Source organism: Bactrocera latifrons, unplaced genomic scaffold (assembly GCF_001853355.1).
Source record: "Bactrocera latifrons isolate USDA-ARS-PBARC rearing strain unplaced genomic scaffold, ASM185335v1 scaffold_27, whole genome shotgun sequence".
Lineage (NCBI taxonomy): Eukaryota > Metazoa > Arthropoda > Insecta > Diptera > Tephritidae > Bactrocera > Bactrocera latifrons.
The window spans coordinates 1,301,433-1,307,432 of record NW_017536296.1 but is presented as its reverse complement, the minus strand read 5'-3'; positions in this window follow the sequence as shown (position 1 = coordinate 1,307,432).

The following is a 6,000-nucleotide window of genomic DNA, read 5'->3' as shown; positions in this document are numbered from 1 at the left end:
TCACGCGTAAGTCGTGTCAAACTGTCATGTCATATTTTTGTTCATTATTGTTTGGCATTTAATCATAGAAAGACTTATGCCTGAACAACATTTACAAATCGCTTAACTTTATAACGAAAGAATATGTTGCGCGCGCTTCGCTCAACTTACGGTCAACATAATCAGCCCACTGAGCGTACTATTCGCAACAKTATCACGCATCTTGAGACCCAGCATTCATTATTGTATAATTTTCGACCGAATAGAGCACGTCCTGCACGTGYTTTCCTTTTATGGGCAAATACCTTTTTCCGAAAATTAAGAAGTCGCACGGTGAGATATCAAGTGAATACGGGGAGTGGTTAAGGGGGTATTCTACTCTAGAATTTTGTAAAATTCGATTTTTTTTTTACATATATTTAAAGTTTAGACTCTTAAGAACATATCCTCCAAAGGATTTTTAAAAATGAAAATTATTTTAAGAGCTACAGTTACTTTAGTGACGCAGTACCTAGCGCACTAATAAATGACTTAGACTGCCTGAAATTTGATTCACTGTTTTAAACGCATTTTTCTCGAAACTACTTTTTCCCACACGGTACCGGCATTATCTCAAGTTCTATACAACCGATTTACTTGAAATTTAGTGTGAACCATCTTTATATAATCCTTTATCGTTCCTACCAGCATTGTGTCAAAATTTTTGTTTTTAATATTTAAAAAAAAAATCAGGAATTTCAAAAAAAAAATGCGTAAAAGATGATTTTTATTTTCAGGCAGTCGCCATTTTGAAAAATTTTTTATTTTTATTTTTTTTTTCATTTTCCCTGAGGTAGGGACTATAACAGCATCCYTGCTGATTAAGATTTTCTTTTGATTTGAGGCAATGATCGCCATAAACTTGTTTCATCAATTGAAACGTTTCGGTAAAAGTTTTACCAATTTTAAAACAAAATTTAATGTTGGCTCTTTGTTCGAAGCTCATTTTCGTACCGATAACACAAACATTCTGACACTTAAAACGCAATAACTTCAATTACAATCTATGAAATGTCATAAAATTGGACAAACGATAAAAACAGCAAATTCTAACGCCTTAGTCGACATATAGATGGCACCACAAGTCCAAAAAGTCCTGTTTACTTTGGAACACAACTTGTACATACATAATACGTGAATATAGTCATAGTTCTTCCTTATAAACTTTCTATGAAAATTGATTTGAATGAAACTAGTTTAATTCGACTATAAATCGGCTTTATTTATTAGAAATAATCCAAAAACAAATTAYCATTAGATAAGAAAGTTCTAGACTAAGGTCAATGACACAATCTACAAATATACCAAAATTAAGTGATTAATATTTTAAGATTTTCCAGGCAAAAGCTTCGTATATGTTGTAACAGAGTACAAAAGCAAGCTTTGAAGCTATCGTTTAATAGAAAAAATATACTAATTTCAATACTATATTGATATAATAAATGGTCATTACTCCTTWATATATACAGTTGAACTTCCATAACTTGAAGTCTCTCTAACTCAAAGTTTTTTTGGATTATGGTGATTCGAGTTAGGGAATTTCTAATATCCGCAATGAGAGATGGAGGACCCTTCGAACTAACCGCTATCAAATTCAACAAATATGCGCTCAAAAGAGCAACGACTTGCAGCTGCAATTCAAGCGCTGAAGTCACACTAAAAACSGATCACTGGAGAATTGTATCAATGTTAACCGTTGGTTTTTGTGTTAAACTAACAGTCAGTCTGCTTTTACCAGCAATAATTAATTAATAGCAGACTCAAAACAAGTGGTTAACCGTTTACTCAGAAATACGAAAAATGTGTGTGCAAAAAAAATGGAGAAGGAGTTAGACTAAAGAATTTAGAATGCTTAAGTAAGTAAGAAAAATGCGCTAATGAACTGTCAAAGGTGCGACAGTCGAACAGGCGAGAGACTAGTATGTATTATATTTTGGCAGTCATTTGCGCGCCAACTTTGTGCAAAATACAGGAATATTAATTAATCATAAGTATTTTTTCATTTCTTTATTTTTATTTTCTTTTTTTTTTTTTTTTTTTTTTTTTTTTTTTTTTTTTTTTTTTTTTGAGTCCAGCGGCTTGAAACAGTTCCGCTCTGTGCAACCTAGTATGTATGTATATGTGGTATGAAGTGGATGTATGAATACTTCCCGGGGGCAAAAATGATGACTTGGCATAAGCTGGTAAATAAAGAAAAATTGGCCAGCAGACGCAATTCATTAAGACTTTTCGGTTTTACTAAAACACAGTTAGCCGGCAAAGCTACTACGGAAAAAAAACTGGCAAAGCTAAGCGCAGAAAGCAGATATATGGAAAMCATACCAGAAGCAAACAAGGCCATATGCGTGATAGATTTAAGCTGGAAGGTATTGGTCATAYTTTTATACTAGATATACATATGTACATATATACAATGATACATATATAGTTTGCATAGTATATGTATATGTATATATATTTTTTTTTTTTTGAAAACTTGAAACTCTTGAGATTAGAATAATAAGAGGTGTTCYAGCGTTTCCCTCATGCCTACTTCCCGACACTTCTACTTGTATCGACGTTACTTATGCCAATCCGGCTGACATCTGATGACAGTAATGTAACCTATCATTAGGCTAACAACTGTCCTGCAGTCCTTTTGAGATGGTTTGACTAAAAAACATGATTATTTTTCCTCGGGGATTTTGTAACGGATGGCTCTTTTGGAAAAAGTTTTTAACAAAATTTAAAGTGCGGTATCATTACGAATAATTCCTTCGTGGTAAAAAGTCTTCAAAGATGGTCGGGAGATCGGTGAAGACATGCCTTGTTCTGGACGATCTTCGACCTCTGCAACTGATGAAATTATTAAAAAAGTGAAAGATATGGCTCTTGAAAATCGTCAGGCAAGTGTAACAGAAATGGCAAGAGAGCTCGACATCTCTCGCGAATTCGTTCAAATGATTTTGATGAATATTTTGGGTTGTGAAACGCGTTCTTGCTCGACTCTTTCCGATGAAGTTAATTTTTTCTTTTTAAAAATAATATCGCAAACAGGTCTCTTTGGACATGCTTGATCGTGCTAATTCTTGTCCCACAATCATGAAGAGTAATATAACTGGCGATGTGACATGGGTWTATGAGTTTTACATGTAAACAAGTCAACATTCATCGCAATGGAGGGGAAATCGAGCTGCAACCAAAAAAMCCTGAGGGACAGACGGTCAATACGAAGTTTTATTTGGACGTATTGAGGAGTTTGGAGGCACTATGTTTCAACTAGGAACTACGGGAAAACATATACATAGTGTGGGAAAATCCGTGTGATTTTTTCTTAACCTCTAAACTGAAATTTCTGATCCGTGGAACCAGTTTTCAGTCGGTCCCAGAGATAAAACAAAATTCACTGAAGGAAGTATGAAGAATCTTTCGAGAAAAATTTTTTTTTTGAAAAAATCGTTGGAATAAGTGTAWTAAATCTGATAGTAATCACTTTGAAGGTGACAAAATAAATAATAATTATAATTAAATAGTTTGCGTTTTAGTTACAATTTGTGGGTACTTCCGTTGCTATGTAATGCGATGTGAGATTATTACCACTGCAGGTTTAGCTATCTTTGCCACTTTCCTGACCGCAAAGRCTTCCGCCTGGAAGATCCTTCAATATTTCGGAAGCATTAAGGGTCGCCTAAGATCTAACTGCGAGTAATAAAATTTTTCATCCATCTGCGTACATAGATGTTGTAACTTCCACTGGCGAGTCGCATTCTCCAGCGCCAAACAAACCAATAATATATATAGTCAAAATTATTTCTTGAATTCTCAGGGAAAACTCTTTATATGGACTCCCCTGTATTAACATATACATATATTTGTATATATAACGCTCGAAGTGCTTGATATTAACATATTATTATGATTGCTATTAGCGCTATTAATTGATGTTTTGCAGTTGAGCGACCATTCATTTGTCAAATGAACGCGCGAAAGAAACGTACTATGAGTAACTGAGAAAAAGTATGAATACCAAACAGAAAAAAACTGTCAAAATAAATTTTTGCTGTGGTAAGTTTTAGTTGCTTGAGCTAAAGTTCATTGAAAATTTCAATGTGTGTTCAGAAAACGTTTTTGCAATTATTTGCAGCCCTCCCCAAACGGTTGGCAACTTCGAGAGTTCCTCGGGCAATGCTCGTCCAATGACGTCAATGACCGCACCATCAAACGCTGTGCGTTAAAAATCAGACATACGTAGATAGAAACGGCAATGACTTAAGTTTCCAAAAGCGCCACTTTTTTTGCCTTCCTGCTCATTGATAAATTGTTTTTAGCCTAAAACGAAAATTCGGTCTTCTGCGGAAATTCATTAATGAATTTATTTGTGAAACTAGACATGAATTTATGCTTGAAAATTTTCCATTGATATATATATACGTATATTTAACAGTAGTCCAAGCGTTTTCGTTCTTTTATTTCGACCTCCCAACAACTTTTCCTACAAATTATGGGTTCACACTAGTCTATATTTACAATATGTCGGTTTTAGTCTGGCGGTGAAAGTCAAATTATAATGATTTTGATTGCCACGAATTCGCTAATAACTCGCTTATTCTTTGCGAATCCCCAAAGTGTTAAAAGTTTTAATTTTCTTTACGCAAATTCCATAAATAAACGAGTGTATAATTTAGTAAGTGTTGATTGCAGGTCTACAATTAGCATCTTGTACCTAATTTGTAGTCTCTGTAATAGTTTGGGCAGCGTTCGTTTGTTGGTCTATAAATTTTTGAATATATTTTTGATATTTTGTTAATAATTTTAAGCCTTCGACTTCTGTTTGTTTTTTTTTTTTTTTTTTTTTTTTTTTTTTTTTTTTTTTTTTTTTTTTTTTTTTTTTTTTTTTTTTTTTTTAATTTCAGAGTTTTTAAAAATTATTGGTGATAATTAGTTGTTTTGAGAAAGACACGCGACCGACATTTAATTATGTATAATCTAAACGAGGTAGTAAGCGGTGACTATAAAATTAGTTACTGATGGAAATATGTAGTGATCTGTACATGTTAGTTGTGCTCGAATTTTAAGTCTTTAACTCAAGAATAAGAAAACCACTTTAATTGCAACGCTGTGTTATTAGAAATTTTTAGAATTAATTTTTTTAATATGATAACATCACTAATTTGAAGCTTAAAAAATTAAAAAAAAAAATATTAATTAATTAGTTCAATAAGTCTGGCATGTCCTTTACATTTTTTACTTAAATACCAATTCTACAACTTTGCACACATTTTAATACCAATTTTAAACTACTTTTTGTAAATTTTTTTTTAAATCAAATGGCAACTAAAAAATTGTTTTTCGTTAGTAGCGTGTAAATAATTATTTTTTAATGTATCATTTTGATTTTTTGAATCAATTCTTACACAAACTTGGCACAACATCATTAACCGAAAACTAACAAAGTGCCCTAACTAACCACCGAATTATGGTAAAGAAATGTAATTTGGCAAAGGGGAGTAGCAAGGGGCAACTGTTGGCAAAAACTTTTGAAAACGAAAAGTATAAGTTTAACGTACATATCTTCTAAGGGGCTAAAGCTAAAACGTCGCATTCTTCTCATATTTTTATGTCACGGCATGAAAATGGACGAAATCGAACTACAGCCATGCCTAATTCAAATATAACACAATTTAAGTTTCACTTTCAAGTATACAAATCAAGAATAAATTAATTTATCAGTGCCTTTGCGGTGTGCCACCTTATCACTAAAAATTGCCAAATCGTACTGTTCAATTTCCTAGGTACACCCAGTAAACCCAGTGATTATGATTGAATTCATGTATAATTGAAATTCAAAGAGAAACCTTTCTTGATAGTAGTATGTCTGCGTTTTACAAATGGACTGAATCGGGTCAATGCTTTCCTTAGCGCCCATATAACTAATTGAAAGAAATTAGTAATAGCGCAGGAGTAAGGAACTCACAAGTAGAAGCTACAACATCTACACAGACG